The 9075-nt window shown below is 45.7% G+C and overlaps 1 long non-coding RNA gene across 1 annotated transcript; it reads right to left on the reverse strand.

The window, feature by feature from the left end:
• Positions 1 to 6413: 6413 nt before the first annotated feature.
• Positions 6414 to 7373, reverse strand: LOC139050922 (uncharacterized). The gene is made up of 2 exons (XR_011509151.1): positions 7279 to 7373; positions 6414 to 7183 (listed from the first exon to the last, which is right to left on the reverse strand). It is a non-coding gene; the product is annotated as an uncharacterized lncRNA (long non-coding RNA).
• Positions 7374 to 9075: the final 1702 nt, after the last annotated feature.

Here is a 9075-nt window from a genome sequence, read left to right on the forward strand (position 1 = left end):
CCACGCATGCATACAGAAGGCAAGAAGGAAGGACAGAACTATGCGGGGGCATTGCTCAACACGACTGAAGCCAAACGAGTCGGCCTGACACGTGACCGACACGTCGAAGCGCGCGGTAGGTTCCACCGTGGCTCTGCAGGTAGAGCCACAGTTGAACAGTCGAACAATGTTGATGTGATAACTTTGTTTGGAATCCGGCGATTGGGAGGCCCGGGCCTGGGGCCGCCTAGCTGGCCACTGGGAGCTGCTGCTCCCGTGCGGCTTCCTTGGCTCGCTGGACGGCCCAAAGTTGGTCTTGGAGTTCTGAGCTGAGCAGCACGGCCGACCACCACGCCCGTAGATTTTCTGGGGAGACTGCCATTTTATTCTGGTATATTTCACATCCCCACAAGTACGCATCGATTAAAAACTGCCCGGAACGAAACATTATCGGCCAGCACGCTGAGTCTCACGGGTGACGTGTTGGGCCAACGTTTCGAGGTTAAAAGCGAAGGGTACGGCTTAGCGGGTAGTTGGCTTGTCAAGGCTGGCTGCGTGACGTAATTCCCTCTCCTCGTTTATTTCCTCCCTCCATGGTAAAACGCCTGGTAACTCTCACTACTGACGCATCGGCCGAAAGCATCTTGACGAGGAACGCGAGCGTAGGTGCCAGTGCTGGGCCACAAGCTAAAAGCGACGTCTCTTCCAGTGCGATTCCTTTCCGCGCCTCGTCAATAGTCAGAGCGACGCTCCGCCCGCGCTATCTACTATGTCAGCCAGCTGTGAACGGTCGATGATAAGAGCGGCATGAGATAGAGCGGAAGGACATCGCTACGCAACCTCCCATTTACAGCGATAGCTATACGTGCCGAGTTGAACATCGTATAGCAAGTGCGGGGAGAGAGAGAAAGAAACAGAAGACAGGAAAGGCAGGGAGGTTAACCCGACGGACGTCCGGTTTGCTACCCTCACTGGGGGAAGGAGGTATGGGTATAAAGAGAGAGAGAGGGACGGAGAGAGAGAGAGAGAGAGAGAGAGAGAGAGAGAGAGAGAGAGAGAGAGCACAGTTTCGCGCTCAGTGGAAGGTTCTCACCGAGTCTACACACGGTTCCCAAGACCTGTCGACTTGAGGTATTTCAAGAGCGCTTTCGTGGCTTTCTGCGCGAAGAGCGGTTAATATCATCATTAAGGTAGCGAAATGCTGGAGGCCCCTTCGCGCAGTCACTTCATGTTGCCTCAAGTGCTCGCTGTGCCGTCACGTGGACGCAATCGTAATGACCACTGTGGTCGTTGTCATTATCTCCGCTCAACGGCGGTCCGCGCTTAGACAAGTTCTTCACCCGCTCTACTCGTACAACAAAAAACAAATATAAGAACAAGAAGCGCCACTCTCTAGGTCTCATTTCCTCCTCGGACAATAATCGTCGCGTACGCGCAGGTATTGTGGGCAGTTTCTTTCTTGTGCGCTCGATGCCTTCAGACCACGAACAGCGTGCGGGTATCAGCATGACGTAGCGTCCCTGACAGGAAAGTATGGGGTCGCGTAGCTCCATAGAATGGAAGCGCACAGAAAATAATGACTATTATTTCCTTGCGGATTTCAATTCATTTCATTTCATTTCATTTATTGAAGCCTTAAAGTCCCGGAGGCATTACATAAGGCGGGGGCAAATAAAGTGTGAGGAACTCTTCATCACGCTAAGGGGGGAAAGAGGAAGAAAAGATAGACGAAGAATAGAAAAGGAACCAACGCTCAGGAGGGAACCGAGCAAGCGGTACTATCATCAAAATCACTGTAAAGAAACCATAAGATACAACAAAATACATACTACATCAATACTATTAAAACATACTATGCGTGAGAAGGAATCACTATCAATTGATTACTTAAAAGGGGTCAAGTAGCAAATGCATTTCTGACAAACCATTCTAGGTGTAGTGAATGTTTAGTTTCTCACGGAAAGTCGTGAGAAACTGGGTTGGTCGGATAACTGGGATGGAACTAATAAATGGGATGGTCGGCGGATGGGATAACTAAGCCCCAAAACAGTGCAACAAAATTTCTGAAAACGTACAACTCTGAGCGATGTTAGGATGGATAGTTGGGCGTGTTGGTTAAGCATGATCTGAAGTGAAGGCGCTAAAATGACGGAGGACAAAGAAGAAACAAAAAAAAGGCGCCCTGTGTGTGTGTGTTTCTTCTTTGTCCTCCGTCATTTTAGCGCCTTCACTTCAGATCTGAGCGAGGTGCCCAGAGTTGTGATCCCCGTCCGAGAGCTCGAATGCGTCCTCTTCGCGAAACCCCCCCAAAAAACTGTTGGTGGTGGTGGGGGGGGGGAGGGGGAGGGAAACTCGCGCGACTCGGAAATCGAGACAGACAGCTGGAGAGATATACGGAACTGGCTATACCCACCCGATTCTCTCTCCCTCTCCACTCCCCCTCCACCCACCGACTGGGGACCGCCGAATACCCCCCCTCCTCTGCCCCTCCCCCTTACTCTGTACATGTACTACCGGGCAGGCCAGCATCTTTTCTGCACGCACCGCTGATTCCAACGTCGACGGACTGGTCGAGAAGAAAATAATTGCGCATAATACGGGAGCGACACACGCGCACACACGCCCGGGCCGTGTGCGCCACACATAGACATCTGCGCGCGTGCGCGTGCGCGCATAACGCGGCGGGCTAATGTCGTGCGCCGCACGTTGTTTCGCCCCGGCTCGGGGCGTACCGTTATTACTCGAACGTAATGCTGCGTCCTCGGGCGGTCGCTCCAGCGGCGGCCTATATGTACAGTTATTAAACAACTGGCCCATCAGAAAGGCACGTAGGCCTCGTAACCCCCGTGTTTATAAATGTGATATATATATATATATATATACATATATATATATATATATATATATATATATGTATATATATATATATATATATATATATATATATATATATATATATATATATATATATATATATATATATATATAACTCTTACAGGGGTCACTCATTCGCTCTTTTTTATATAAATTCTAGTAATACAATATTGTAATTTTGTTATACCAACCAATAGTATTGTATCATTGGTGATTTCTGCAGTAGTTAAGGAAGCCTTTTTCCTTTTTCTTTCTTTCTTTTAATGCACCATATAACATGACCTGTGTGTTTCTTTCTGTAAAATCATGCCCACCTGCTTTGGTCTCAACTGAGACTGGCAGTATTGCACATAAATAAATAAATAAATAAATAAATAAATATATATATATATATATATATATATATATATATATATATATATATATGTGTGTGTGTGAATATACACAATATGCAAATTTACTGTATCCCTTGAAAAACATCGTCCACCGACAGGAGCTGTTGGGTAAATAAACCAAAGATAACAGCGAAGTTGTGCTTCTCGTCTTTCTAGATATGTTTGGCCCATTGAAAAATACAGTTATATATATATATATATAACAACTAGCAGGGTTCAGGGGAGGCATTGAGTAAAGGGGGCACTATATACCATATTGGTTTTTCATGCATGCAAAATAAAAAAAAGTACAATTAACGTTATAAAGCTAGTACACGTATCAACTAATGAATAATAATCGCTATACTAAGTGCAATTTATAAAGCCCACGTATTCAAAGAACAAAAACAAGGATAGCATACAAATAATACCGACGCGTATTTGAAAAGGAAACAGAACGAAAATAAGAATATACAGAGCCCTTATAGATATACAGAGTCCTTATAGTGCGACGTCATAAAGATGCGGCTTCGCTGCAGTCACGTGTCGTGTGGCGAAAAAAAAATAAACAGAAGCCCGCAATTTCTCTGTAGACAAGATTACCACAAATCACCGAGATTTCAAAGGTTACTTGGCAAACATTAGCGAAGCAGTAGAGTAGCGTAAACTTAGTACGCTTGCTATGTCTGTAGTATATGCCTGCTTGTTTACTAGCCCGCAGTTCGTGAAGAGGAACTCATATGCCCGTATGAGTGTTTATACGTTTTTTTTGTGTAGACCACGCAGAAAACTTTAGACTCCCCTGCAGCAAATAGGCTAACTGTAGTGCTTAAGCTGGAATACACGAAACAGCAGCCATTACTCGCAGGGGAAACCAAAATGGCAACCACGTGATTAACAGAAGTTAACAAAAAAGCTCTTGAATTATTTATTTAAGGGCACGTGATGCAAAGTACGAATCGTAGCCGGTGCGTTTTGAATTACTTCTAAGGGTAGCATGGGCTTCTAGATGTGCGTCGTGAAACTTGCGGTAAAGGTGCTTTATTGTTCCACTTACTTTTGTAAGAAAACGTCGATTTAAGCACTGAACCGCAAAAAGTAACTAAAACGCCCGCGTCTTTCGTCGCATACTTTGGGAAAGAATATCTCGAAAATGGTGCCACCCTGAAAATTCTTTCCAATTCGATACACTTTGCGGTCTAACCGGCCAGAATTCGTAAACGCAATTGCAATACGTGCCGTAAGGCAATTAATTTTTAAAAAGTTGTGTAATAATTTTTTGGTAATTACTCAATTCTACATTTTCATTCTTCGTGCAAGTTATGTCTGGTTCTTTGAGTATTCAAGCTTAGTAACTAGAATTATGCTACAGGCTATTTTCAAAGTATGTATAGCCGAAAAATAAAAAAGCCGGTATATTGAGGTTAAGAGCCACACATTTTTTTATAAATCGGACACTTCTGCAGGGCCAGTGTGGGCAAGTTCACCTTTCGAATTTATATCAACGGCGCAATAAAGTTTTTGTGTTGTTAGAGCGGTGGTTACGTTTGTCTCTTTCCTTAATTCTCATTTTCAGCAGTTATTTCGTCTCGATATGCAAAGCTAACTAGGCCCATATCCCACCTTGCAGCAGCATTCAGGCTTTATTGTGGCAATACTCTTACAGATACTTATTTGGAGACCCTATATGGGAGTTTTACGGACACTTTACTGCACTGTCTATAGAAGGTCTACAGAAAGCATATGGCCTTCCATCCTTACGAACATTACCCTTATGATATTCAGCTGTGTATGTACAGAGGGTTTGCTGAAGGCAAGAACAGGTCAGCAGGAAGAAAAAGTATATTGTATGGGATCACTTTTGCAAGAGCCCCTTTGTCTGCAAACTTATGGTAAAAAGCTCATTTGGAGACATACGAAAAAATATAGATATATAAGATAAGTATGAACTCTTTATTGACTTACGGCTACGACAGCCTGCATACGCTTTCTGTAGGCAAAATAATACTGCAACAAGGCAAAGCAGTCTGCTTGAAGCCTCTAAGCAATCTGCAGACATTGTGAATGGCTCTTTATGAGGACAGGTTAGTTCTCGTAGCGAACAATCGCGCTTCATTATAACGAATACATATATGGTACATGGTAGCAATAACGTTCATTTGCCTTTCTTGACTACCGTTTCCTTAGTATACGCCTAGCTGATATACATGCCCCCTAATTTTATGTCCCCTTTTGCTAAACTCAAAACTAGAGAGGTTTAGAAACTAGAGAGATTTAGAGGACCGGACGCGGAACGGGGGGGGGGGGGGTAGGAAAGAACGCAAAATGTGTGCAAGAGAACGCAAAGAGTGTACAAAACAAGTTAAGTAGGGTTTGGCCTTTCGCTTACGGTAAGATGCTCGGGTATGCTATATTTTCGAACTCCCTCCTGCGTATCCAAAGTTATCGTACGCTGACCGTCATCCACTCCAAAGAGCCCAAAGCGAACTCAGACTATGCGCATGCGCAGCATAGCTGCACTTTATTGTTTCGTTTGGTTACGAATTAAGCCGATTGGGTGCACCGCTTGTGCAACCCTATTGGATGGTTTCAGATTAGGCTTGGATTGCGATTTGGATTAGACGAAAGAGGCTTGCGCACCGCTTGGGTGCGCAAGCCACTTTTGTTCCAGAAGAAATTTTTCAGTGAGACTTTGGGCTCTTGGGTACGAAAGCCACCTGCATCTAAGACTGTATGTTATATTTCGCTCGTTAGCATATTGCAAGAAGATTCCGTTGTAAATTTCATAACTGGACACGTGCGTCCAACGAGTGGAATCACCTTTCCTAAGTGTACCACTACTGAAAATCACGACGCGTATTTTTGTTATCATTATTATTATTCCTCTTATTATTACTATTTGTTTTGAAAACATATATACACTGAGACAGGAAAGAGAGAGCGAGGAGCAGGCTGACCACTGCCACCGGAAGGGGAACAACGCCTGTCCACTCTTCAGAAAGGAGGAGACAGAAAAGTAGAAATGGAAGATATGAAGAAAGGGAGGGAAGAAGAAAGAAAGAGCAAGATGACAACCCTCAAAGAATAAAGGAGAACCCACATGGTACAGGTCGCACATAGTAGGGCCGGACACCGCATATGCGCAAGTATTAGCTACATTGTACGGTAAGAAAACAACTTTTAAAAAAAAACTTATACTACTGTGTTTTGACATAGTCAAATATTGAGTGGTTATTAAATTTGCGCATGTCCTTATCGTTAAGTTGGTGTTCTTTTCTAGAAGAATTTTATTTTACCTGTAGGGCGACACCTTCTTCCATATTATAGTAAGTTTTCTTATAGCTATCTTGTGTAATTACTGCCCTTCTTAGTGTATATTGATCTTGAGTGTATCATAAATAAATACGTATATAAATAAGTGAACCCTTGAGAGATTATGCGTAAGTGGGTTTGGGGATCGGGGGGTATCGACGCACAAGGGTGCCCAGTTATGGCGGATGCTTAAGCACGAGAGAACGCGGCATTCCCTGCCCGGGCCGCCGTCCCATTTGGGAAGATTTACCCCTAGCCCGGCGCCGCGCTCCGCTTGGCTCTTGATGGAGCGCTCGTACGCGCCTTCGTGTTTATTGATTTAATCGGCCGACGCGCTTTGGTCCCGAGCGCCGTCGTGCAGCGCCGTCTGGCGGCGGGCTGGCGCACTTGTGTCGGGGCGACGCCGGAGCGGCTACCGTTGAGCCGGCGATGATTCCGCACCGCGATAGACGGCAATGACGATCCGTCCCGTGGAGACGGGAGACTCAAAACGTGACCTCCATCTGCAGCCTTTTGTTTCGACGACGATTGGTAACGTTTGGTTATATATAGTTTTGCGGACGGAAATAATGCAGGCATCGACGTGTCGTCCAGTCGTTCCTCCGGAGAGATTGCTGTTGATGATGTGTGTCAACGCTGCGTTCCTGTGGAAAGAAAGAAATGAGTGCGCGTTCATTAGCTTGGACAAGTCACGATAACAGTCGCTGATTAAGCGCTGTCGTTTTACCATTTCGCTTACCGCTGTGGAAAGCTGTGCGTTGTTGATAAGAAAGGCAGAGCTGGGTTTAACACGACCTTTACAGTGAAGCCGTTCGTTGCGAACCCTTCATCAGGCGTCACCAGAGGGCTTCCCGGATGCTCTAATTGTGCGAGCAAAGCGAATGCTTCCGTTAGATTTACGAAAACGGTTTTAGGTGAAAACATTAAAATACAAGAAGTTAACATGCAGGTCTAAGCGCACGACACTTATGTGGCTTTGCACACAATTCGTGACGCAGTGCACATCTGGAATATAGCTTGTGAACATACTGTGCCTATTCTGTGAAATTATCGAAAGCTGATGGTCATTTCCTTTGGCTTGAGTCGGCGAGCATTTTAAAGCACCATGTGAGGATGGACGGGGAAATTTCCCGGATGTTTGAATTAATGTGCTTTTGAGGTTTTTGTATACTAGGAAAACGTGTGCGAGGTTTAGGTGACCGCGAGGACTAGGTGCAATGGACAACGTCCTGCAAGGTTTAGGCGATTGGGCAGGCGGCAAACTGTTACACAAAAATTTCGGCGGTGGGCGTGCGCCTGATGTGATACGCCCCCTCCTCACGGTACGCCCATGACAACTACTAATACCCTCCTGTTGCTGCTGCTACTGCTACTACTACTACTACTCTACCATAACAGAAGAGAAATTACTAGTATTCTAACTACTACTGCTGCTGCTACTGCAGCTGCTACTACTACTTCTACTACAATGACGGCATGAACAATGGTTTGCTTTCACAACTTGCGGCCTGAATGTGCGCAATTCCAAACAGAGCGAGCAAAATGCAGATTTGCACCGCAGTAGCAACCGAAACAGGAGAGTCGGAACGTTTCTTTTCTTCTTCTTTTTTCTGTTGTTTCCCCGGGGCCGCTTTCCATCGGACGTCGAAAGGCTCGAGAACCACGAGTAAACAGCCGAGGTTTGGCTCGAGGGCGTAGAAACCGTATACACAAGTGCTCGGCGCAAACAATATCCCTTTGCCCTTTTATCTCTGCAACTCACGTTCGAGCCCGTACAGCTTCTGTCGAGTCGACAGCCACGCGCCCTTTGGAAAAGAACTCGCCCTCTTCGTCGAGTGCCCGGCACTGCCACGGTCGCCTGGTGGACCCGTGTCAAGGAACGATAATGGGCGAGCGGATAGTGTCGTAAGGTGCTCAAAGGCGGGACAATCGGCGATACGTGGACCTTTTGCGCGCTCGCTACTGCCTTGCCACGAAGTCTTGAACGTCACCTCTGCTGCGAAAGTCGGCTTTTAGCTTTATGACCGTAAGCTTTTCGGGGGTGTTCTAAGAGTGTAATCTTACAATGGGACGGAATAGGAATATTCGACAAAATGCAGGCTTCGAACATAGAATTCTGTGCCGAATATATTTATGCTTTTCGACATAGTTCAGATCAGTTCAATTGCACCTTCATCATATCTTTCACTTTCCTAAGAGAGAGAGAGGGAGAGAGAAAGAAACGTTTATTATTCGAAGCAGTGACCCGAGCGAGGCCCAGTATCACCCTAAGGTGGGAAGGCTCCTTAGTCCAGGAACCCTCTGGCTTCGACTGCCTTCTTGGCCCTGGCGAGGAATTGTCGTTGGTCTTCCAGGTCCCCTAACAATTTCTTTAGGGGGGGGGGGAGAGGAGGGCTCCTCCAGGCGGCAAAAGCTATCGAAGATGGCTTGAGGGGTACCTGGAGGTCCATACACACAACAACTTTCATTCCAGCTTAAAACCAACACTGTTCAAGAGTGCAAATAATTAAAAAATATGCAAGGATAAAATGGTGTC

This window comes from Dermacentor albipictus, chromosome 10 (assembly GCF_038994185.2).
Source record: "Dermacentor albipictus isolate Rhodes 1998 colony chromosome 10, USDA_Dalb.pri_finalv2, whole genome shotgun sequence".
Taxonomy (NCBI): Eukaryota; Metazoa; Arthropoda; class Arachnida; order Ixodida; family Ixodidae; genus Dermacentor; species Dermacentor albipictus.